This window comes from Petaurus breviceps, unplaced genomic scaffold (genome assembly GCF_028583685.1).
Source record: "Petaurus breviceps papuanus isolate PSGF00001 unplaced genomic scaffold, PetGlider_PUasm1.0 91041, whole genome shotgun sequence".
NCBI lineage: Eukaryota > Metazoa > Chordata > Mammalia > Diprotodontia > Petauridae > Petaurus > Petaurus breviceps.
This window is the reverse complement of record NW_027187400.1, coordinates 33,031,790-33,058,643: the sequence shown is the minus strand read 5'-3', so window position 1 is coordinate 33,058,643 and position 26,854 is coordinate 33,031,790.

Genomic DNA, 26,854 nt, shown 5'->3' with positions numbered 1-26,854 from the left:
GGGGCAACTAGGTGGTGTGGTGCATAGAGTGCTGGGCTTGGAGTCAGGAAGTCCTGACTTCAATCTGGCCTCAAACTCTTCCTAGCTGTATGACTCTGGGAAGGTTAACCTATGCTTGTTTAGTTTTCAGAACTGGAAAATGGGGATAATAATAGCACCTGCCTCCCAGGGTTGTTGTGAGGATGAAATGAGATAATAATTATAAAATGCTTAGAGCAGTGTCTGACACATGGTAAGCACTAGCTATTAATAAAAAAATTAACATCATCATCACCACCACCACCACCACCACCACCACCATCATCATCATCATCATCGTTTTTATCATCATTATTACCCTATAGCACAGTCACAAGTTCCAAGGCTACACCTGCCTCGAGTCCCAGGGGATCTGGCTTCTCAGGGCTTCCTTGCCAGGCTGATTGGCTGCTACACTCCACTTGGCATTCTGGCTCCATGATTCCATTTCCCAGACCCGGTGGGATTACCACCAGCACTTGAAATGGAGGAGGACAAATGAAACAGAATAAGCAGGGACCCTCAAAGTAGGTTGAAAGAGAAAGCGGGGAATGGATACTATCTCCAAGTTCAGTTAATAGAACCTGTTCTGGGAATGACCTATCTGGGATGTTCATCCTCTAAACACAACAGGAAAGGGAGAGACTATACCAGTCCAAAAATTTTAAAAGATGCATCTTGTTCCAGCTGTGCAGCCAGCCATGTTTGGTGATCAAGCCCCCCAAATTCCATAATACTAAGATCATAGCTTGAGAGCTGGAAGAGACCTTAGAAATCATCTAATTCAAATCCATAATTTTATAGATGGGGAAACTGAGGACTAGGGAAGAGCTGTCCAAAGTCACACAAGCAGTAAGTCATGGAGATGGGGTTGGACTATCCAATTCTCAATTCAGTCTTCCACTGTGCCACACTGATCTCTGTCCCTGGGTTGTCCCTCACAGGAGGAAGGCATAACTAAGTCTTCCCAGCATGAATGAACAGGACATTGGCAAGGGACTCTGAGGCATTTATCAAAAACATTTATGAGATTGCCTGGCAGGTCCCCAGGTACCACTAGTCCTTAATCTTTATTAAGTTGAGTGACACCCCTGTTGCCACATGGAATGCAAAACCCATTGTTTTGGGAGAGAATTGGAAGGCCAATGCCACCATCACTCTCACCAATACCTGACCTTCCCCTTGGTCCTGACTCATTCCACTGGTTCAGGTCATCTGGGTCAGTCAACTTTCATCATGGTGGTGACTGGCAACAATCCTCCCCAACTTTCTCTGTTCCCTGGCAGAAACAAACAAAACAGCAAATGACTTATTTGCTCCCCTTTCCAAATAAATCAGTGGCATAATGCAGCTGCCAGGCCTTCCACGGTACAGTGTTCGTGAGGCAATTAACTCGAAAATTGAATTGATGGGCATTGATTTTCTTAATAAAGTTATTGTAATATATTCACTAGTTAGAACTTGAAGTGGAAAACAGACATTTTGTTTCTGATTAGGGGACCTGTCTTTATAAATCACCTGGGCCTGGTTGAAACATAACTTTTCAAATTATCATTTTCCATTAGGACTTAAATACCCATCATCTGGTTATTTATCTTCTTCTGCTAGCATGCCTTCATGGCTTCTCTATGCAGCTCTTTGACAAAAAGAGAAAGATTTAGGACAGTGGGCTCTCTGAATTATGGCACAAGAGGTGAGGAAGGTATCTGTAATATGGTGTTTTGAACAAACCCTGGACTTGGAGTCAGAAGACCCTAGTTCAAGTCTGTCAATTGTTTGCTGTGTGGCCTCGGGTAAATAATTTCCCCCTCTGGCTCTCAGGTTCATACTCGGTAAGTTGAGGGGAAATGGAATAATAAGAATTGAACAAGCATTTATTAAGTGCCTGCTAAGCGTCAAGCAATGGGTTGAGTAATTTACACATATCTCATTTGATCTTCACAATAATCCTGTGAGATAGATACTATTATTGTCTCCATTTTTACAGTTGAGGAAATTGAGGCAGACAGAAATTAAGTGACTTGTCCAGCATCACATGGTTAATAAATGTCTAAGGTCAGATTTGAACTCAGATCTTCCTGACTCCAGGTCTAGAACTCTAACCATTGTACCACTTAGCTATTTCTAGGATGTTGGTCTACGTGGTTTTTAAGATACTTTCTCTGATAGTATCTTAAAATCTTAGTATCTTAGTATCTCTGATACTTTCTTTGATTCTATAAGTGAGCAACCACCAATGTCTTTGGATCCATCCTTGAAAGCCAAATCCTATGGGGACTTTTTCTAGATCATCTCAGTTTGAAGATCTTGCTCTTTATCTAACATTCTTCATTCAATTTTGGCTTGCCTTTTCCATCAGAGTATATGGGTTGTACAGGAAGGACTAGAACCTCTGCTTTGAGCGCTTGCTGAGCCCTTTTCAGGGCTGCTTGTCCATTTTTGGCATCTACCTGATCCATGCAATTCTCATGGGGACTCCAAGAAACTGTAGCATGTGCAATGGCCATACCCCAGTAAAAATGTCCTGGCAGATGGGTTAAACCAGGGTAAGGGTAATCAACAGAACTCAACCAACTCACTGAGATGAGTTAGGGGCTTGTCTACCCAAAGCATGGGAAGACTTCTAGTGGATGAGAACTATTTGTTCTAATGGCCACAAAGGCAGATGTGCAGCATTTAAAGCTTGGTCAGACATCAGAGATGCTAACATCATCCACTGCATCCTAGATCAGCACTAGTCATCCTGACTTTTGTCCTGCCACTGAACTTCAATGACCCTGAAAGAGAAAGTGAGGCTGATGACTTTGGGCAACTCTGCCTCACTTAAATCCAATTCATACATGAGTTAAGACATCAGTCACCCTGTGATGTCATTGGTCCTCTTCAAAAGTGAAGGACAAACAGTAATAGCCTTTTCCTTCTCTGTCATAGGGTTTCTATTTAGATCAGAATTAGAGAGCACCAGAACTAAAGAACCGGAGGGAAAGTCATTGGCAAGCTGATCTGACTCGTTCCTAAACAAAAATCTCCTCTTCAACATACATTGGCATGAAGACCTCTAGGGCTAGGTGACCCATTGTCTCCAGAGGCAGCCTATTCCATTTAGATGATTTTAGTTATCAGAAAAGTTTTCCTGTGATTATGCCTAAATCCACCTTTCCACTTTTCACTCATGCACTATACCTAGTTCTGACCTCTGGGGCCAAGCAGAAAACAGCTTTTCATATGAGAGTCCTTTAAATACTGGAAGAAATTTACCATATATTATTCTGTCTTTTCTTCTCCAGGCTACAATTCCCAGTTTCCTCAAAAGAGTTTCATATGGTATAACTCCAGACCTTTTGCCTTCCTGGTTGTCTTCCAGATACTTTCTGGTTTACATGTGGTCTGGTTGGTGCTGAGGCTCCCAGTAATTCTGTTTAGTTGATGGCAGGATCCAAAGATCTTGCTAATGTCTGCATACATACATATGTATGTGTCTTATCATAGAACCTTAGAAGGCCAGAACTGATACAGGTCACTTCAAGCTCTAAATCTCCAATTGTATGGTCCTGTAATTATTTTTGCCTAGGGCATGGGAGAGTAGACCAGGAGAGAAAGGATAGGGGAAGAAGGAGGCAGGATGTCACCTGGCAAATGACAGTGGGGGAAAAGTGTATAGCTGGGATAAGTCTACTCCTGTGGGACAGATACTGACATGTATGGGTGTGGGAGGAAGTGCATTGGAGAAGATGTTGAAGGTGCCATCTGAATTTCAGCACCCAGGGATGAAGTACTATTGCCTGCTCCTCATTACTGTTATTGCTGTGTATAGTCAAATGCCAAATCTTGTGATCCTTCCTACAAGTATCAGAGAAGGGAGAAGTGCTTTGGAGCACTAAAAGAAGATTCCAGGAATAAGTGGGATTTTCTGTGTGGGAAGGGCTCCATTGAGCCTGGCTTTGTGTTAGACATGTGAGGGACATATAGAAACGGTATTGTAATGTTAATGGGATAGAAGATCTTCCCCATCCATTAATAGGCTTCACGTGGAGTCCATTAAGGGGAGCTTCCTTAGAGGAGGCTAGCTTGTATGTAGGAAGGCTTTTCACATCTAATTTCTAATTAGGCACTGAGTTGCAAGGGTTGTGATGCCTTCTGGCTCTGAGAAGTGTATATATATATATATATATATATTCTCTGAGTTGGTATTTTGCTTTGGGGCCTCGCTTATGAGAAGATTCTCATGATTCCCTGGTACATATTCTGAATGACTGTATGTTGAGAGCTCCTTGCCTGCTCAGATGTAAAGGCTCTCTCAATCCAGGGATGTATGTAAAGTGGATAGTTGATTCAGGCAGTCAGAGCCCTGTCTGTTGGTCTTTACTTCTCTATTTGTATTTTCTTTGAAGTTCATAGTGCTGACTTTCCCCCTGAACTAGTGAGTGTAATTAAAAAATATTGTTGACCCCTTAAATAGCTATCTTTCCCAGTAAAGCAGATCTAAGAACCTGTGCTAGCAGCCATCCTGGGTATACCAGTGTGGTTGCCGCTACAGGCATAGACATCCAAACCTGGGATCAAGAGTGGTGTCGGTTGATTGTGTGCTTGGACTGTGGACAGAGGTAGACCACATCTGGAGAAAGGGCTTCATGGAAAGTTATGTAATACAGTGGATAGAACACTGGGCCTGGAGTCAGGAAGGCCTGAGTTCAAATCTGGCCTTAGACATTTACTAGTGTGTGACTCTTAGGCGACTTATATAACCTGTTTGCCTCAATTTCCTCAACTATAAAATGGGCATAATAACAGTACCTTCCTAGCAGGGTTTAGTGAGGATCAAATCAGATTATATTTTGTACAGGGCTTAGCACAATGCCTGGCACATAATTTTTGTTGTTTTTCCTTAATTTTCAGAGGACCACTGTCATCACAGGCTGATATTTCATGACTGAATTGGATTTAAGTGAGTAAGTGCTGGACAAAGCCATCAGCCTTACTCTTTCTTTCAGAGTTATCAAAATCCGATGGCATTAAAAAAGTCAAGATGACTGGTAATGACCCAGGATGCAGCGGATGACTTTGGTGTCTTTGATGCCACACCAAGCTCTAAGTGTTCCACAGTGCCTGCTTCAACTGCCTTCGTGACCATCAGTACAAATTGTTCTAATTTCAGGGGCATATAAAAGGGTGTTTAGATTTATGGGAATGGGAGGATAAGGGAGGGATCACTGAAGGGGGAGGTAGATTAAGTAATAGGAGGACAAGGTAGCAGGTAGAAGTTAAGTAGAGAAGTTAGGAGAGATAGGAAAAAAGATAGGCATAAACATCAAAGCAAAGATTGGGAGGAGAATTTCATTGGGAGAAGAATCTCATGTTTATATATGTATATATGTACATATGTGTATATATGTATATGTGTATCAATATCTCTACATAAATATATCCATGCTTAATTGTAGCCTTGGAGGGGAGAAGGAAGAGGGAAAAAGAGTGAAGTAAAAAGAGTACAGAAGAGAACAAAAGAAAACTTACAAGGAAAGAAAATGATGGACAGTTTTCTGCATAACATGCAGTATTTAATACATAGACTTTCTTGAAATGGAAAGTCGTTGCCGTGTATTCTGAATCTCCTATGTTCTGCTGTACATGATGTGTTTTTTTAAAATTTTCTTATTTTATATTTAAATTTATGTTTCTTTTATTATATTAAGTTTTAGTTTTTGTCTAAAACTAAAAAAAAGATTAAAAAATTCCCCCTAAACCCCAAATTGTTCTCATCTATCCACCCCCTGGGAGAGGTCTTCACACACTTGGGGTAGACACCTCCTAATTCGCGGATGGATTTGTGACCCATTGGGTACCTTCAATCTGGTTAAACCTGTTTCCTGAGAGGGTTTACCGAGGTGTGGTTACTGTGGGTGCTACAGCTTCTTGGAGCCACAGGTGGATGAACAGGTACCATACCAGGTGACTAGTCCTTTTTATTTTTCCCTAGGCTGAATTTGAGGGCAGGGAAGAAATACAATGTCTCCAGATTAGTTCACTCACTTACTCCTGGTTCAATACCAGAGATGGAACAGACATGGGTATAGAAATAAAAAAAGGAGATCAATAGATAACTAGCTAGCTAGTTACCTAGAAATAAATCCAAGGAAGAGTGTCCAAGATTCAGTGCAAAGACACTGGATTTGGAGACAGAGGGCCTGGGTTCAAATCCTGGCTCAGTTATTTACTACCTGTATAACCTTGGGCAAATAATTTCCCTTCTCTGGGACTCAGTTTCCTCAACTCAGAAATGAGAGGGATGGACTAGGTGACTTCAAAGGACCTCCCCTCTTCCTAAATCTACAATTGCATGACATTTATTTCTGCTTATGTCTACCCACCCATCCATTTATTCACACACTCACTGACTCATGCACTGACTCACTCACTGATGGTGTCTTGTCTAGAGTCTTTATTTTTCTGGTGCCTCATACACTGTAGTGCATATAGTAGGTGCTTAATACATATTTATTGAGTAAATGAATGACTGAGAGAAGGCAAGTTGAGTAGGCATGAGTGCAGGACTTGGAGTCAGAAATGACCTGGGTTTGGACCTGACTCTGAAACTCATTTTAAGACCATGGGTAAGTGGCTTTAACTCTCTGACCCTTGGTTTCTTCATCTGTAAAAAGGAGATAATGAAACTTATAGTATCTACCTTATAGGAATTTATAGGAGGGAGTGAAGATCAAATGAAATAATGTATGTAAATGTTGTCTATCATCATTATGTTTATGAATTCCAGCACTAATGGGTAATCTTCTGCTTTTAATGAGCCCACATTTTCTAATCCATCACAAGTTACTCCAGCTCCATTATATGCCTAGGTCATGTTTTGCATATTTCAATTTCCCTGTTGTTATCAAAATAGATAGGCAGCTAGGTGGTGCAGGGGATAGAGTGCTGGGTTTAATTAAAGTTGGGAAGACTCATTTTCCTGAATTCAAATCTGGCTTCAGGGGCAACTAGGTGGCACAGTGAATAGAGCACTGGCCCTGGAGTCAGGAGGACCTGAGTTCAAATCTAGCCTCAAACACTTAACACAAAAACTAGCTGTGTGACCTTGGGCAAATCACTTAACCCCAATTGCCCTACCTTCCCCCTCCAAAAAAAATCTGACCTCAGACACTTACTGTGTGACCCTAGACAAGTCACTTAACCCTGTTTTCCTCAGTTTCCTCATATGTAAAATGAACTGGAGAAGGAAATGACAAACTATTCCAGTCTCTCTTTGCCAAGAAAACCCTGAATTGAGTTATAAAGAATCAGATGTGACTGAAAAACTACTTAACAGCATTAAAGAAGAGCTCATACCATAAATCCAATCTATTGCCAAGTCTTGTCATTTCTACCTCCATAGTATCTCTTGTACATGTCTTTTTCTTTCAGCTCACACAGCTGATCCACTGGTACAAGCTTTCTCAGTTCATATCTGTAGTAGTGCAATAGCCTTCTGGTTGGGCTGCCTACCTCAAGTCTCTCTCCATTCCAATACATCTTCTCTGCTGCTGAAATGAATTAAAACCCTATTTTCTTCAGCCTTAGGACCCTTCATCCCCCCATCCTCCACTTGAATTCATTGACTCAGAGATTTTGAGCTGGAAAGGATCCTGAGGCCATCAGTTTTGTCCCTCATCACCTCACTCTGCAGTGATATGCCTAAAGTGTCAGTCTGTCCCTTTCCTACTCAATAAGTTCCCATGGCTCCCTATTTCCTCTGTATCTCTTATATTTTTCATATCTTGGGGGAATTAGGTGGCATAGTGGATAGAGTGCCAGGCTTGGAGTCAGGAAACCTCATCTTCTTGAATTCAAATGCAGCCTCAGATACTACCTGTGTGACCCTGGGCAAGTCACTTAACCTTGTTTGCCTCTGTTTCCTCACCTGTAAAATGAGCTAGAGAAGGAAACGGCAAACCACTCCAGTATCTCTGCCAAGAAAACCCCAAATGGGGTCATGAAGAGTTGGACATGACTGCAAAACAAAATCTCCTATCTAATCCTGTGTTTTGGCATTGTTTTGGTCTTTCTGTCCCTAGCACTTAGAAGAGTGTCTGACAGATGGTAGGCACTCCATGTACCCTTATTGACTAACCAACTGACTCCGGACAAATCCCTTAGTGTCTCTAAATCTCTGTTCTTGCGTTTATTTGGGGTTAAACAAGATCCCTTTCAGTTCTAACCAGATCCAAAGCTATGATCCTGGTTTGGATAGGTGGAAGTTGTGTGACAAGGAATGTCACTAAATTTCTTTGTGCTTGTTTCTTCACCTGTAAAGAGGGTGTTGGATTCTACAGACAAATGGACTTTCCAGCTCAAAATGTATGAACTTATAACCCTGTATGAAGGGTTGTGCCATCCTTTTGTGGAGGCCAATAACCACCATGGTCCCTGCATAAACAGGCCTTGTCATATGTGAGGCCTTAACAGGTTTTCTACAGAGAAATCTCCTGGGGAGCTGATGTCATCATAGCTCTTCAGCATACCATAATGTTCTTTTGGCCTCAGTAAGCTGTACACAGTAAGAGGCAACTTGGATAGTACATTAGACCTCAATTTAGGAAGTTCAAACCCTATTTCAGTTACTTACTAGCTGTGAAACCAAATCAGCAAGTACTTTTAAAGTGCCTACTGTGTGCCATCCATTCTGCTAAGAACTGAGCATGCAAAAAAAAAATGTCCTTTATTCGCTAAGAACTGAAGAAACTTGTAAGTGGACATTTGTTCCTGGCTGGAATATGTAAAAATGAACCTGGAACTTCCCTGTATCTGTAAAGATATTGACCCAGAGGGAAATGTGATATAGTGAGTTAACACCAGGCCTGCCTGAAATAACAGATGTTAACTCCCATTTAGCTTTTTTAACCTTTTGAGTCACATGCCCTGGCAGCTGAGAACAAGATAAAAATAAGAGCTGGGAGGTGACAGTTATGAAGAATGACAGAAAGGGGGAAAGGTAGAGCAGGAGAGCATGGAGCTGTCCACAGTTGGGGTGCTGATACTTGGTGGAGTGATGGCTGTGGTGGGGTGGTTCGTGAAGGTTTCCATTGAAGTGTTTTCCTCTATGCAAGGCAGTTTTATTGTCTGAGATGAGGCAGGAATAATTTCCTTCTTGATCTTACTTCCATTTGTATTTTAAATCACACTTTTTTTTGTTAACTGGAAGGGACCTCAGTTGGCCATGTAGTCTAAGGATGAATCCCCATTATAATATAGTTCAAAGTGAGAATCCGGTCTCTACTTGAAGATGTGCAAAATGGGGTAGCCCATTATCTCTCAATGTAGCCCATTTTACTTTGAGACATTAGTAATTATTAGGAAGTTTTCCTGACATCAAGTTGAAATTTGCTTCTTTTACATCAAAATTCGGAGGGGCATAGATTTAGAGCTGGTAGGGTCCTTAGAAGCCATCTATTCCAACTCCTTCATCAGATACATGAAGAAACTTGGGATCACAGAGGGGAAGTGACTTGCTTAATGTCAGATAGTAAGTGACAGCAGTGGAATTTGAGTCCGGTTTCTCAGACTCTAAATTAATTGCTCCTTTCCACTGAACCACAATGTCTCTTTGACCCAATTCTCCTGGTTCGTTTCTGGTTTATTATCCCAGGTAATCAAGCAGGCTCAGAAGAGTTTAGAAGACCTAGAAGAATGAAGGGAGAAGTTAAAAGAGCTCTGAGTTCTAATCCTACCCAGTTTCCTGCAAGTGCCCAGACTCATATGCTTCAAATTTTATTAGATAAATGGAAATAATCACAGAGACTCTTCTCACAGACATGACAAGATAATGACTACAAATGCTGGAAAAGCCCTTTGGAAATGCAAAATGCTATCCAAATATTTACTAAACATGTAAGTGGGAATAATAATAAAAATGACAAATGATTTTACAAGCTTGCAGAGAGAAGATAGCTAGAAGGAGAGAGGGGGGGGCGGAAAGCACTGAATTTGGAATCACTGTTATCCAAGGAGACTATGGTCATTTCTAAACAGAGTCAAAATGTCAGAAGGTGAGAATAGATAGGGGCAAAGGAGAGAGCTTCAATTCATGTATTCCTACCAGGATTGAAGAAGACTCCAGTGTTAAACAAGCAGCACAAAGTAGGATTAAAGGGAACATTGAACATTGTCCCCAAAGATAGGCATTAGACTAGATAGAACACTGATGTAGGTTCAAATCAAGCCACAGACTCTTATTAACTATGTGACATTGGGCAAATCACTTAACTTCTGTCTGACTCAATTTTGTCATTTGAAAAATGGGGATCATAGCACCTACCTCTCAGGGTTATTGTGATCATAAAATGAGATAATATTTGTAAAGTGCTTTGCAAGCCTTAAAATGCTGTACAAATGCTAACTATTGTTATGATGTTGGTACCAAAATACGTGGTAAGACAAAGAATCATAAGTTTAGAGGATCCTATACAGGGTGTACTGGTAAATGTTTAATAAAGAGAAGAGAGAAAAATCTATGCACAACACACTTTTAACTTTAAGTTGTCTTACCAACATTTTCTCCATCACTGTCTTAAGACTAGACAACCAACAGACAAGTCCCAATTTCTAGCCTTTGCTGATTACTGAGGCATAAATACTCACTCTGAAAATTTAACAATTAGCTCCAATAAGCCAATTTGAGCTGGTTCCAACACACCTCCTGCCCTATATTTAAAGTGAATGGGACATGGGACATAACATTCGAGGGATTTCAGCCCAGGCCAATTGCTCCTTCCCTGTTCTTTTAAGACCATAGATTTTGAAATGGAATGGACCTTGGAGGCCATCTATCCTTCACTTCTGTTTTACAAATGGAGAAAATGAGAACAGAGAGTTGAAGTGACTTATTAAGGGCATAAGACTGATTCCTGTCTTCTCCTGGTGTGTTCTCAGCAGGGCCACCTGAGAAGTCCCATTGAAGAAAAGAAAGATGTGATAGGACAATCATTCTCTCCTGGCATTTGGAGGTTGTGTGTCAGTAAATAAAAGGAACTGTCTACTTACTATGGAGAGGCTAATTGGTAATATGCAACAGCATCTGGAGGTCAGAACCTGTTACAAAAGTATCATCTGAGGCCCATAGATTTAGAGCTAGAAGAGAACTGAAAACTCCTTCATAAGGAAATTAAGTCCTAGAGAGGGAAAAGTCATATAGTTGTTGTTTGTCCTTAATTTTCAGAGGCCCAGTGACATCACAGTGATACCTTGGGTGACATCCTGACTTGTGGGTGATTTGGGATTTAAATGAGATAGAGTTGCACAAAGTCATCAGTCTCACTCTCTCTTACACGGTCATGGAAATCCAATGGTTAAACAAAAGCCAGCATGACCAACGATGGCCTTGGGTGCAGCGGCTGACATTGGCACCTTTGATTCCAGACCAAGTGTTCCACAGCACCTGCTTCAACTGCCTTCATGCATGTTGGAACAAATGGCTCTCATCCACCCATTCTACTGGAGGAAGTTTTCAGATGCTTGGGGTAAACATTCTCCTAATTCACCAATAGGTTTGAGGCCTGTCAGTTACCCTCAATCTGATTCAGCCTGTCTGCCAAGATGGTTTTACTGAGGTGTGGCCACTGTGAATGCTGTAGTTTCTTGGAGCCACAGGTGAAAACCAAGTGACATGTAATTAGTAAAGAGGCAGAACTAGGTCTTCTATGTACAAATTCAGCTCCTTCTCCACTAAATCATGTTTCTATTCCTTTAATTTGAGAAATTTGATTTCCCTCCTTCTTTTTAATTGTAAGCTAAAGGTTTATTAATTTTGTCCATCTTTTCAAGGAATCTGCTTTTGCTTCTGTTTTTTGGTCCTGTAGGTATTTTTGATTTCTAATTTATCTATTCCTCCTGTAACTTCCAAAGTTTCTTCCTTGGGATTTATTTTCCATTTGTTTATTTCCTTTGATCACAGATTTAGAGATAAAAGGATCCTTAGACATCATTGAGTCACCCCCTTCATTTTACAGATGAGGAAACTGAGTCCCAGAGAAGTGGAATGATTTGTCCAGTGTCATACAGCTAGTAAATGTCCAAGGCAAGATTCAAACACAGTGCTTCCTGATTTTAGATCTAGCTTTGTCTCCATTATACAACACTACCCATTATTTGTTGATTTTCTAATTCTAAAATTACACATTCAGTTCATCAATCTTCAGTGTTTTTAAAAATTTTGCTAATGTATGTTCTCAGAGACCATTTTTCCTCAGAGGACTACTTTAGCTGCATCCCAGAAACATTGAGTTATTGTCTCATCATTATCATTATCTTTCACATAGTTAATAATTGTTTCTATGATTTATTCTCTGACCCGCTCATTATTCAGGATGTCATTATCAAGTCTCCATTTAGGTCTGTATCTTTTGCTTCCATTCCTTGAGTTAACGACTACTTTCTCACATTAGAGTAGGGGTTGTTAACCTTGGTATCATGGACTGTACTGGCGATCTGGAAAAACCAAAGGAGACCTTCTTAGAAAAATGTTTTTAAATGCATGAAATAAACATACAAAATTACAAAGGAAACCCATTATATAGAAATGTAGTTATTAAAATATTTTAAGAGAAGTTTATGGACACTCATTTAAGAACATTTCCATTAGGTTCTGTAAAGGATGAGCTGAGTGTCTTTGCTCATTTCCATGTTAGAATTTACATCTTGTTTCTATTTGATTTTTTTTAATACTATGTGCAAAGAAGGCTATTTATCCTGTGTCTTAGACATGACTAGAAAACTCACTTAGAAAATTCTGTGTAGGGCACAACTTTGACATATCTGCTCTATCATTCTGAAGAAGGGATCTGGGGGCTAAGTTACACTCAGCTCTCCATGTGTTTCCCAATCTTTGGGTGGGGCCAGGGGAGGAGAGACTGGGGGAGGCTTTCTAGCATGCAGGCTAATTACTGCTTAAGAACAGCAGTGAAGGTTCTGTGATATTGAGATATCACAGCCTCAAACAGGCACACACACACACTCCAAAGAAACCCTTCATTAACAGTGACAACAATTAAAACAAAGTGGATGTAGAAACTGTACAATCATAATCCATTAATCCCTCACACAGCCCAACAAATTACAGGGTTCTTCTGCCCTTGGCTGACTGCCGTGACACCCTCGAATGAAAACCTCCTATTAGCCCCAAAGGTGACGTCATGGGTGGAGTGTCTCCAGTATAGGCCCAGAGGCACTTAGGCGGAATTTTTATCTATCCCAGATCATTATTCACACCCAAGAAACTTCTGTGTAGGTGTAGAGAGGGAGTCTTACGGAATTTTTTTGAGTGCTTTGTGCTCTCCTGACCAAGGTACAGACATTAATAAGGAAACTTAATTTGGGACATCAGGGAAGACCAGGTGCCAATTTTTCCCTTTGCAGTGTTTTGGGTTCATGAAGGATAAGCTGGAAAGAGAAGGTTGATGTCTCCTATGGAAAGTCAACTCAGAGGAAGTAGGCTGGTGGTATAACAGGAAACATTGGTCTACAATTAAGGAAAGGTTTCCTTAGGAGAAAGGGACATTAGTCTCTGTAATGGGCTATTAGTGTGTAAGAGTTAAGAAACTAATAACTGAACCTCGCTCCCTTCTTTGAAGAGGTAGAGGACTAGGGGAATGAATGAAATACTAAAAATAATGTTGGGCTTGCTTGTTGCCTTGTTTATTTTTGCTGGATTGCTTTTTCCCCCCCTTTTAAAAAAAATTCTTTGTTGTAAGGGATGGTTCTCTAAGTGCTATGGGTATCAGATATATTAGGAAATGAAGGGGATGTGAAATAGATCAATAAAAATTATAATAATAATTGCTGACACATGTATGTGATCTTATTTGACCCTTACAATAGTGCAGGGTGATAGTGTAAGTGTTATGGTCCTACTCTACAGATGAGAAAGTTCAGAGACCCCTAGAGGCCAATAGCTTGTCCAAAGTTGATGTTAAAGTAAATGGCAGAAGCTAGATTTAATCCCAGGCAGTGAGATGGCTCAGTGGATAGAGTGCTGGGTCTGGAGTCAGGAGGATTTATCTCCATGTATTCAAATTCAGACACTTGATAACTTTTAACCTGTTTGCCTCAGTTTCCCCATCTGTAAAATGAGCTGGAGAAGGAAATGGGAAACCACTCCAGTATCTTTGGCAAGAAACCCCCAAATGGGGTCACAAAGAGTTGGACACATAGCTCTTTGACCCTTAATGAGGCAATGACCTAGAGATCGTTAGCTAGTTCTGTTCATAGGCGAGGGGTTGGGCTATGTGACTAGATTTCTAGGTTGTTCTGTTCTACTTGGCATCAAGTTTTAGCCATTAGAGGAGGCTGGTTATTCTAATTCTTAAGACAGAACACTTGACCATCTGCAGAGAAAAGCTGACCTTCAATGCCTGCTGAAGTCAAGAACCATGAAGGAAACATCCTCACATCTTGGGAAGACCTGGGCTTTACCACATCTTCTGCTGGCAGAAATGCATCTTCTGAGGTGAAAGGGCTTCTTAGATGTAAAGGGGGATAAACATACCATGGAGGGAGATGAGCACACTCTTTATAGACAGAAGCATCTGCCAGATACGGGTGTGTAGAGAAAAGAAGAGGAACTCGTGAACTCAGAATGGGCAGGGGTTGTTTAGTTTAAACTGAACCTAAATAGAAACTCCTTCTAGAACATTCTCAAGGTATGGTCATGCAGCTTGAAGGTATCTGGGGAGGGGACCCCTCTACTTCCTAATATAGCCCATTATACTTTGGGGTCCCTATAGTTCACAGGAAGTTTTTCTTGATATCAAGACATTTTAGGAACATCCACTTATTATTCCTCATTCTGCCCGGTAATTTCAAGCGGAATAATCATCATGTATCTTCTATAGACCTGTCCTTCAAATAGTTGTAGGAAGCTACAAGGTCCCTGCCTAAATCTCTTCTTTAGGTTAAACACTCATAATTCCCTTTATATGTTTTGCATAGTCAGTACCTTTCTTTATTGTACTGCCTCCTTGTCATTGGTTGGGGTGCTGCCTATAAATTCTGGGAGAATACAATAATTACGTCTCAGAAGGGCCACTGATTCCTAGATTATACCTATCTCTTAAGGAGGTGGCATCTTTTAGTGGAAAGAGACCTGGCTTTGGATTCAAAAGAACTTGCTTCAAAAAAGTCAGATGGGTGGCACAATAGATATTTCTGACTCATTGGAGTTAGAAAGACCTAAGTCCAAATTCAGCCTCAGATACTTCCTAGCTATGTGACCCTGGACAAGTCATATAACCTCTGGTTCCCTATCTGTAAAATGGGAATGATCATGGCACTGACCTCCAAGGGTTGTTGTGAGGATAAACTGAGAGAATATTTATAAAGAGCTTGCAAATCTTTATTTATTATATAACTGCTAAACTTAAAAAAGGAATAATTGTTCTGTCACTTTACTCCTGGGTAATCATGGGAAACTCACTTAACCTCTCAAAGTCTGAGTTCATCATCTTAAAAAAGGAGATTCAATGACTTCAAAGATTCTTTTCAGCCATAAATCTAAGACTTGTAGTGAGGCAAGTTTAGACTTGATGTTAAGAACCGCCCCCCCCCCCCCCCCCCCAAGACACTTCCTAATAGCTAGATCTGTTGCCAAGTGGAATGAACCACTTGGGAAGGTGCTGGGTTCCTGATCCCTGGAGATCTTCAAGGAGAAGTTAAGCAACTACTTATTGGGCATGTTATAGTGAGAATCCCTCCATGAATGATTTGGATTAGATGGCCACTGACATCCTGTTCAACTTTTTATTTATGTGATTCCTTATGACTAGGGTCCTAATCTCAATTTTACCCTTTGAGCTGTATGTAACCTTGGGCACACCATTTCAATTGTCTGGGCCTGAGTCTCATCATTTATAAAAGCTTGGGGTGGGGAGGGCTGGATAAGATGACCTATAAACTTCTTTCTGATGCTAAACCTATGATCCTTTGCTCCTGCAATTTATTTCCCCTTCTGGTAGAAAAAGTGGAAATTGATCATTCAGACAGCTTATTGATGCCTCCCTCTCCACTCTGAGGACTGGGGGCTGAGCCATATCCTCTCAGACACAGCGAGTAGATGACTTCATTTAGTATTGCATCTCTGGGTTCCTCTTGGCACGACATTCACTCATATTTTGGCCCAAGGATCTCTCTCTCTCTCTCTCTCTCTCTCTCTCTCTCTCTCTCTCTCTCTCTCTCTCTCCCTCTCTCTCTTCCCCTCCCTCCTTCTCTCTGTCTGTCTCTCTCTCTCTGTCTCTCCTCTTTCTCTCAGTTAGAATCCAGTAGTTTTCTTCATTAAAGCTACTTATATTCATCAGTGAAAACTGTCATGCTTTTTGGGGAGGGGTTGGTAGCACTTCATGATCTTAAGAGTTTGCCATGATTAATAGCAGCAGTGCAAAAATAATACCCCATACTTCATTCTTTCATTCATGAAATATTTATTAAGCACCAAGTATCTCCCTGACACATAAAAAAGGATGATGGTGAATCACAGAATCATGGAATATGAGAACTGGAAAGGAATTCAATGACCATCGAGTCCAGCTTGTACTTGTACATGTCCCCTTCACAATAACATATCAAGCAAATTGTCATTCATTCTCTTCTTGAAACCTCCAAAGAATGGGAAGTCACCAGCTTCCTAGGGACTCATTCCACACTTGGGGACAGCTCTAATTGGTAGGAAGATGATGATGGTGAGGATGAAAGTGGCAATGAAGAAGATGATAGTATGGTATTGATCATAACTGGCATAGGAGGGTGGCTTGGAGTTGACCTTGGAATCAGGAAGACCTAGGTTCAAATCTCTTCTCTGATACATATAGGCGATATAACATTGAAACGAGGCACTTGCTTTGTCTCTCAGTGCTTCAGCCAAGTCTGTAAGACTATGAGTTAATTAATGGACAGCTGCCAATCTCCATTGGTGGAGAGCTTCCTAAGCTCCTCATGCTGATGCAATTACAGATCCATTTTCCCTCCCTCAAATAATAATGACTGAAATTTACATAGTACTTTAAAGTTCTTAAAGTGCTTTGCCCCATTTTCTCATTTGATCCTATAACAACTCTTTGAAGTTGTCTGGATGGTACAGTAGAAAAAGCGCTGGCTCTGAAATCATAGGATGTGAGTTAAAATCCTGCCTTCAGTTTTTATGATGTGTGTAGCCTTGGGAAGGCCTTGGATCTCCTAAGATCTGAGTTTTCTTATCTGTGATAGAAGGAGGTTGTAATAGAGGGAGCTAAGTAAAGTGGGTAGATAGAGAATGCTTGGTTTGGAGGAAGGAAGACCCAAGTTCAAATCCATTTGTGCCAATACCATATTACCTTTGTGATCCTAGGTAAGTCACTTAACTTCTGTATGCCTCAATTTCCTCCTCTTAAAAATGGAATAATAACAATACACTTACCTCTTGGGGTTATTGTGATGATAAAATGATGCTTGTAAAGTGCTTAATTTGTTCTTCCATCATTTTTCATTCAGTCCTGTCTGACTCTTTGTGCCCCCATTTCAGGTTTTCTTGGCAAAGACACTGGAATGGTTTGCCATTTCATTCTCCAGCTCACTTTACAAATGAGGAAAATTAGGCCAATAGGGCCAAGTGACTTGTCCAGGGTCACCCCAACTAGTAAATGTCTGAGACCACATTTGAACTCATGAAGATGAGTCTTCCTGACTCCAGGCCCAGGACTCTATCCACTGCACCACCTAGCTCCCCTGGGGAAAATCTTAAAGTTCTATAGCTATCATTATTAGGATTGTTATTCTAATTCCTATTCTTATATGATGGCTTCTGAGATCCTTATTAGCTCTATAGCTATGATCCCACTATGGATATTTTCCCAATTTTGCAGGTGGAGAAAAATGAGACGCAGAGAGGATAAGGAACTCGTTCATGGTCCCAAAGCTGGTATCAGAAGTGAGATCTCACCCTGCATCCTCTTCATTACAAGTCTAGTGCACTAGTCTAGGCCAAATAAACACTTTTGGTTTTATAGGGCACTTTCACACGCTCTCACTAGATGTCTATCAATCTATCAATATACATTTATTGAGTAGTTACTACATACCAGGTAGTCTGCTAGGGGCTACAAAAGCCAAAATGAGAGTCTCTGCCAGCAAGATGCTTAAATCTGTCAGAGGAAACAACACATGCAGATATAATAGCAAGAAGACTATGTAGCAGCATTACTCCCTTTCACAGAAGATGAAACTAAAACCCAAAGAGAGGAAGATAGTTTGCTTAAGACAGTATGAACTTGGCCAAGTCTTCATTTCCCTGCACCAAATGAGATAGTATTTGATAAGTGCTTATCACAGTTGCTAGTACAAAGTAAGTGCTTAATAAATGCTTATTCCCTTTCCTTTTCTTGAACAAGCATTTCTTTATTGAAATATGAGCATCACCAGGTCACATGACCATAGACTCAGAGTTGGAGGACACGTCAGGGGACCTGGGAGGGTAAAACCCTCCCATTTTCCGTCAGAAGAAACTGAAATCTGAGAAGGCCATAGAATCATTATTGCCCCCAGTACACTGAGGGTGCTGACATCACATGTGGTCTTTAAGCAACCTAGTTAACAAAAATAATTTGCTACTCAATTTGAGGTCTGGGGAGAGTTCCTGCTTCACCTTGCTCTGCTCCACTTGCTCATCAATGACCCTTTTTATAGGGTCTCTATCTTTCCTTCTATCCTCTCCTCCCAAACAAGGTACAAACATCCCTAGTAAAGCTCTTCTCCTTTAGACTTATATCATTCACTCTTTTTGCTATCTGGGGTGATGTGGGACAGTCAGCGAGTCATTCAGTAAGTCAGCAGACATCTCCCAAGTGTTACCTGTGTGCCAGGTAAACACTGGGGATAGAAAGGCAGTAAAAGTCCCTTCCCTCAAGAAGCTTACATTCTAACTTAAGAGGAGACAACATGTAAATAACCTGGTATATACAAGATATGTAAGATGTCTCAAAAGTCTTAGTGCCAATTTTAGCTTTCATAGTTTAAAGCTTAAAACTGCACTAAGACTTATGGGACACCTTGTATGTAAAATTGATGGAAAGGCACCTCAAAGAGAATGACACTAGTAGCTGGGGAGATAAGGAAACATCTCTTGTAGAAGGAAATAGTTCTGTTGAGTATTGAAGGAAACCAAGGAAATTAAGAGGTAGGTGAGCATGGAAATCACAAATAGGAAGGCATGGGGATCAGTCAGTGCACAGGCAAGGAAATAGGAGGTCATATTCTAGGAGTAATGGGATAGTTGGGAGCAAACACCTACTGTGTGCAGGCACTTTGCTAAATGCTTTACAAATATCTCATCTAATGTTTACAACAACCTCTGTGAGGTAGGTGCTATTTTGATCTCCATTTTACACTTGAGGAAACTGAGGCAGGCAGAGGTTAAATGACTTGCCCAAGGTCACTCAGCTAGTAAGTGTCTGTGGCTGGATTTAATTCAGGTTGTCCTGACTCGAGGCACAGTGTTCTATCTACCTCCATATCTAGCTGCCTCCAAATAGGATAGTGTAGCTGGATTGTTGAGTACATGGGGAGTATAGGTGTAAGAACACTGGAAAGGTAGGAAAGGGCCAGGTTATAAAGGACTTCAAATGCCCATCAGAGTATTTTATAATGTGGTCCTGGAGGTCACAGGGAGTTACTGGAATTTATTGAGTTGGGGCAGGTAACATGGTCAGACCTGTGCTTTAGGAAAACCACTGGCAGCTGAATGAACGATGGATTAGGGAGGATCTTGTGCCAAGGAGAAACCTATTATAAGAAAGGCTATTGTTCTAATCTAGGTTAAAAGTAATGAATATGGGGTGGGGTCAGCATTGTTGTCTTCCACTGGGATGAGGGAGTCTAAAAGTCAGATAGTACACTGAACTAGGTTCCTTTTAGTGGGAAGAGAATAATCATTTATATAGTACCTACTATGTGTCAGGCTTTCTGCTAAGAATTTTTACAAATATTTGATCTACACAATAACACTGAGTGGTAGATGCTGTTATCACCTCCATTTTACAATTTGGGAAATTGAGGCAAACAGAGGTTAAGTGATTTACCCCGGGTCACACAGCTTGTAAGTGTTTGAGGTTGTATTGGAACTTAGGGCTTCATGACTCCAGGTCTAATGCTCTATCCACTGAACCACCAGCTGTCTTTAGTGGCAGATAACATTGAGACTGGAAGTTAAGAAGGAGTCAGTTTTAGATATCCCTTAATAGTGTCTATCTCAGAAATATCAATATGGCTAGGGACTTTAGGAAACCTGCCCCCCCCCCAAGAAAACCATAGCACCCAGTGATGGGAGCAGCCCCCATTCATTTTTCAGGAAGAGCCTCGATTCCTTAAACATGTACCAAGGGCACATTTTACAAGGAAAAGAAAGCTTTGAGCAAAAACCTAATTTGTTTAAAACAACTTGTAGATTTATGAGAGATGTGATTTTGACTAATGAGTACAAACTTTATACGAACAGAAGTGTTAAATTATGGATGAGCTAATTATGTGAGTGCATCCTATTTGTACTGCTAAAGATGTCTGGTGTCGCTAGCTACTCAGCTTCCCACCCAGACTCCTGCCACCCAGTTAGGATTATTAATGAAATTCTTTTCCTGTTCCATTTTGTACAAATGACCTATTAATTCTGTGCATCCATAGGCAGTAATGATATGGGTGTGACATGGGGGCCTTTTCTCTATATGACCAAGGGGAGGGGGGATGCACAGGGCTGTCCATCAGAGCTCAGGTCTGCTCTGCTCCTGGCTGTAGTTAATCAAAGTCCATTATCCTTTTAGGGCTGGCAGTAATCTTTCTGCTGTCCATCTGAATGCATGTCATTCTCACAGCTCATTAGTCTAAAACCATAGTGTGTGTGTGTGTGTGTGTGTGTGTGTGTGTGTGTGTGTGTGCGTGTGTGTGTGTGTGTGTATGTGTGTTCACATGAATTCCTACTTGTTTCTTCTCAGGAGCTAGGATGAATGAGGAAGCCTGAAATACAGATTTTTCAGGATAAAAATAATTGGATTAAAGCTTGATTTCCCAAAGAAAAGGAACCACCCCTCACCCATTCTTTGCAGAGGGGGAAAGGCTATGGGTGTAGAACATTGCATACAATGTTAGAAATTTTTAATTTTGTTTAGTTTGGTTTTACTATGTTTTCATTTTTTTTTGTTATTATAAGGCATGGCTCTCTAGGGGGTGATGGGAGGTATGAGTAGGGCAATGTGAGTATTTTAAAAACAAAAAATAGCAACAAAAATTTATATTTATAAGAGAGATGCTAGGGTTAGTAAAAATAGCCAACATAATGTACTTTAAGTTTGTAAAATCATTTACATTCCCTACATTGTCTAAGTCAAATCTGAATTCAGATCCCACCATAAATGCTTACTAATTGTGTGACTCTGGGTAAGTCATATGTCCTTTCTGTGTGTCATCTCCTTACCTATACAATACTGTTGCTCAGTTGTTTCTCAGTCTTGTCCAACTCTTCATGACCCCTTTTGGGGTTTTCTTGGTAAAAATACTGGAGTAGGTTGTCATTTCCTTCTTTGGTTCATTGGGCAGATGAATCTACTGAATCAGATTGCAGTGACTTGCCCAAGGTCACACAGCTAATCAGTATCCGAGACCGAATTTGAACTCAGTGCCCCTTGACCCCAGGGCTAGCCCCTTATCCACAGCACCACTTAGCTGCCCAGACCTATAAAAGGAGGGAGTTGGAATTGATGGCCTTAGTATTGTTATCAATATTTTACAGATTAGGAAACTAGTTGACGTTCAGTCTTATAATCGTTTGATCATAGTCATGTGACTAATAAGTATTGGATACCAGATTTGAACCCAGATCTCTCCTGACTTCAAGTCTAGCATGACACTGCTTCCCAGACAGCATCTCCATCTTTCTCCTTCTTTTCAGGAATGGCAGAGCCTCACTTACCCAGGAATGATGTGTTTACCTCAGTTTCTTCAGCAATGAAGACCATGATAGCACTTAGCTCCCAGAGTTGTGAGGATTGAAGGAGTTTGTATTTGTGAACTGTTTAGCACAGTGCCTGGCTCACAGTAGGTGTCTAATAAACATTTATTTCCTTCCTTCTTTCCTTCCTTCCTTCCTTCCTTCCTTCCTTCCTTCCTTCCTTCCTTCCTTCCTTCCTTCCTTCCTTCCTTCCTTCCTTCCTGATGGCCTGGTATAAAGAGTGCTGGTTTGGGAATATGAAGTCTTGGGTTCTGATTTAATGTCCTTATTTTACAGATGGGGAAAATCAAAGCCCAGAGGGGAAACTGACTTTCTCCAAAGTCCCAAAGTGATGTAGCAACAGAAGCCTGCTTGCTCTTCCCCATGTATGATATTTCATCTCTCTTCTCTGTGCTTTTGCCTAAGCTGTGCCCATGCCTGTAATGCCTTCCCTCCTCTAGCTTCCTTTAAAGCTTAGCTCAGGTGCCACCTCCTACATAAGGTCTTTCCTCATTACCATCTTTCCCCCACATTATTTAGTGTTGAAAAATGATAACTGGTGTTTATTTAGTTCCTTAAGGTTTGCAAAATACTTTACAAAAATAATACTTTTATTATCCTATTTGATCCTCACAACAGCCCTGCAAGGTAGGTGCTGTTGTTATTCCCATTTTACAGAGGAGGAAACTGAGTCTGAGAGAAGTTAAATGACTTGTCCAGGGTTGCACTAGTACATGTAGTAACTGTGATGTGGGATTTGAACTCAGGTCTTCCTGATTCCAAGTCCAGTGCTCTATCCACCATGGCACATAGTTCCCTCTCTTTGTTTTGTATGTACTTTGTATTTTCTTATGTATGTACATAATGATTTTCCCATAGAATATAAATCCTTTGATGGTAGGGATAGGTTCTTCTTTTTATTTGCAACTCCAGTGCCTAGCAGAAGATATGACACATAGTAGGTATTTAATATATTTTTGTTGAATGAATGAAAAAAAATTGAGTATTCCAACTTCCTGTGTGTATAAACGTATATATGTGTGTATACCCATACATATATCTGTGTATATATGCATTTATCTATCTTTCTTTCTATCTATTTTTCTATCTATCTATCTATCTATCTATCTATCTATCTATCTATCTATGTATCTATCTCAACTTGGTGGTGCGGTGTATAGAGCACTAGACTTGGAGGCAGGAAGATCAGAATTCAAATATGGCCTCAGATACTTATTAGCTGTGTGACCCTGGGTAAGTCATTTTACTACTGTCTGCCTCAGTGTCCTTATCTGTAAAATGAGGACATACTGGAGAAGGAAAAGGCAAACCACTCAAGTGTCTTTGCCAAAAAAACTGCATGGACAGAAGTTCATGGGGTCACATAGAGTAGGACATGACTGAACACCATATCTCTTTATATTTTTGAGATTAGATCTCTGTTTGTCCAGTCTAGAAGCATAGCCACTCACTGGCCTAATCCCAATGCTGATTGGCATGGAAGCTTTAACCTGCTTTGTCTTATCTCTGGTCCAATTTACCTCTCCTTGGGCAGCCTGATGGTTCTCTGTTGTTGGGAGTTCACCTTATTGATGCTGGATTTGGTTCAGACACTCCGTAACTTAGATCTATTGGAGCTCAGCAGCTGGGATCTTCCATTGTCAGCGTTCCCCATAGCAGGGACTATAGGAGCACACCATCATTCTTGGCCATCCACATCCTTTCTAGCCTCTGTCTTGTCTCCTTTAAAGCTTTGTATGGGAAGTGACTGTCTCATTTATATGTGTGTCTTTTTTGCCTAGCACCGTGCCTGGCACATAGTAGGCATTTCAGAAATCCTTGTTCGTTGAATGATTTACCATAGGCAAAGGCATTTTATTCCTTTGAGCTTAAGTTTCTTTGCCTTTAAAATGAGATTAATAATACTTGAAATACTTTCCCTGAAAGGTAGTTGTGAAGAAAGTTCTTTGTAATTCTTAAACTGATATAGAAATGGCAGTTATCCTTCTTATTAGGAAATCTCTCCTGTCCTTCTGACCATAAACCTTAAGAACTATCCACCCTGAATTGGAAACTCTCATTTGGAAGGCAAGCTTGGCTTCCTCTCCTGTTGTCTTCATCCCTCACCTCAATGTCAAGATATATTTGTCCAACTCTACAAACACAATCAAGATGAAAGGCTCCATAAAACTGTCAGCATCAATTTGGAATCTCATAATGAGAGGTAAGAACACTATGCTAAAGAATGTTAATATGGAGGCAGAAGTAAGGTAGTCACCCCTAAATCCTTTTGGATTTGTTTACTGGAGGGAACTAAAAGGAAGATGCTACTTTTAACTACCCTCTTCTTAATGGAGAGAATGCTGATCTTTGGAATCTGAGATAAAGAATCTGGATTCTAATCCCCACTCTGCTACTTTCTGTTAGGCAGTTTACAATGTAGTGGGAAAGAGCATTGCCTTTGGAGACAATGAAGACCTGAGTTCAAATGCTGGACCTGTTTATTACTGCCTCTTTGATTGTGGGAAAGTAATTTAATCTCTCTGGGCCTTGATTTACCTATCTGTAAAATGAGAAGGTTGGATGAAAGGGAACATGGATGAGGAGAAAAAGCATTAGACTTCAGGGTCAGAATGCCTGGGTATGAATTTTAATTAATCTTAATCTATGCTACCTTAATAATAACAAGAGCTATAACTTATAGATAAAAAGCTTTAAATTTGCCAAGTGCTTTATATGTGTTATCTAATTTTGTCCTCACAGCAGCCCTGGGAGGTAAGTGCTGTTATTGTCCCCATTTTACAGAAGAAGAGACTGAGGCAAAGAGAGGTTAAGTGACTTGCCTGGTATCACATAGCTAGTGTGAAGAAAACTCAGTTTTTCCTCATTCCAAGGTTGGCACTCAATCCTCTGCCCCAACTAGGTACATGGATGGTTCAAATGATTCCTAAAGTTTTCTAAACCCCTGAGTCAGCTTCCAGTGATTCTTCCAATTAAGAGAAGAGTTTGGTAAGTGCAATCTGACTCGGTAACCTGGGTTGGAGAGATGACTATATTTTGGACTTGGGGCCTAATTTGGATTTTATTAAAATATGGACTTGATGGAACTTTGGGTTTGAGGGGAAACCTAATTGGATATAAATTGGCTCCAACCTACTCCTAACTCCCTCTTCTTGAATTTGCATAATTTGGTAATGTCAGCTGGGGGACAGTCAAAGCCCAGTAGCAAAATTGCAGAAAAAACTTTGCATCTACAGGGGATGGTATGAATTAGATTCCATCTGGTCCTTTGTTGACCTTTTGCCTTGTCAACTATTGGATTCTGGGCTCGTCCTTGGACTCTGCTGTAATTCGCAGGCTTTGTTCTCCCTCTCTGCTCTTTTCTTCCTGCTCCTGCCATCTTCTCCCTTTCCTGAGAAGCGTTATTAACCCTCACACCGAATTTGGAGCACCCAGGCAGGGACGTCTAATAGGAAGCATTCCTTGTGGATACTGCAGGGGCATTAAATGCCTTTATTCCACCCTTCATTAGTCACACACAGAAACACTGATGCTGCAGCCATCTGGCCTCCATCAAGTGTTACTGAGCTGTGCTGGCAACTGCCTCGAGTCACCCAGAGACAGGCATCGATCATTTCATTTGGGCATGAATTCATCTTGATCGTGACTTTAGGTTTAAGTCTTTCTGTTTAGCAAAAGTGTCCATTTTGCTCAGTAATGATCTCTCCAGTTTTACTCAAGCAAATGCCTGCATGGATGGGGAAGTGGCCCTCTGCCTCTGCTTCTGCCACTGCTGGCGTATTCAGATGCATGAGGAAGGGTGGCTAGAGATTTATGTGGAGCTGAATAGCCTGAATTTTTCTATTTAGAAGGATATGTCATGTAAAGTGCCTATAGATGGTGCTTTTATTTTCCTTTAGAATTTTTCCCCATGTGCCCCCTATCCCTGCTCCAAGATATGAATTAAAACTATATTTCCCTGTGTTTTCAAACAAAGCCTGCTATTTTCTCTTGCTATCAAGGGTCTTCAGAGGAATAAAAGGAAATTTAGAGGCTATTTAATTCAGTCCTCTCATTTTACAGTGGAATAAATGGAAATCCAGAGACTAGCCTCAGGTTGTACAGATGAGACCATAGACTCATAAATTTAAAGTCAGAAGGGGCCTTTGAGGTCCTAAATCCAACCCCTTCATTTTACAGATGAGGAAACTGAGGTCTGGAAATATCAGCTATTTTTTTGTGCTTTTTGGAGGGGGGAGGGCAGGGCAATTGGGGTTAAGTGACTTGCCCAAGGTCACATAGCTAGTTTTGTGTTAAGTGTCTGAGGCCGGGTTTGAACTCAGGTCCTCCTGACTCCAGGGCCAGTGCTCTATTCACTGTGCCATCTAGCCACCCCAACTGATTTGTTTAGGGTCACACAGCTAGTGAGTTTTGGTGTCAGGCTCAAACCTGGGTCTTCCTGATTTCAGTCTAAGGAGTAAGTGGAAGACACTTGATTTGAACTAAGATCCTCTGTGTCATGGAGACAATGAGCATGAACTTGGACAGACTTTGAGGGATAGTGGAGGATGGAAGGACGTGGTGCACTATAATCTGTGGAACCATGAAGAGTTGGATGTGACTGAATGACCCAATAACAACAACAACAAATTTCTGACTCAAGATTGAACCATTTTCTTTCTTTCTTTCTTTCTTTCTTTCTTTCTTTCTTTCTTTCTTTCTTTCTTTCATTCCTTCTTTCTTTCCTTCTTTCTTTCCTTCTTTCTTTCTTTCTCTCTTTCTTTCTCTCTTTCTTTCTCTCTTTCTTTCTCTCTTTCTCTCTCTCTTTCTCTCTCTCTTTCTCTCTCTCTTTCT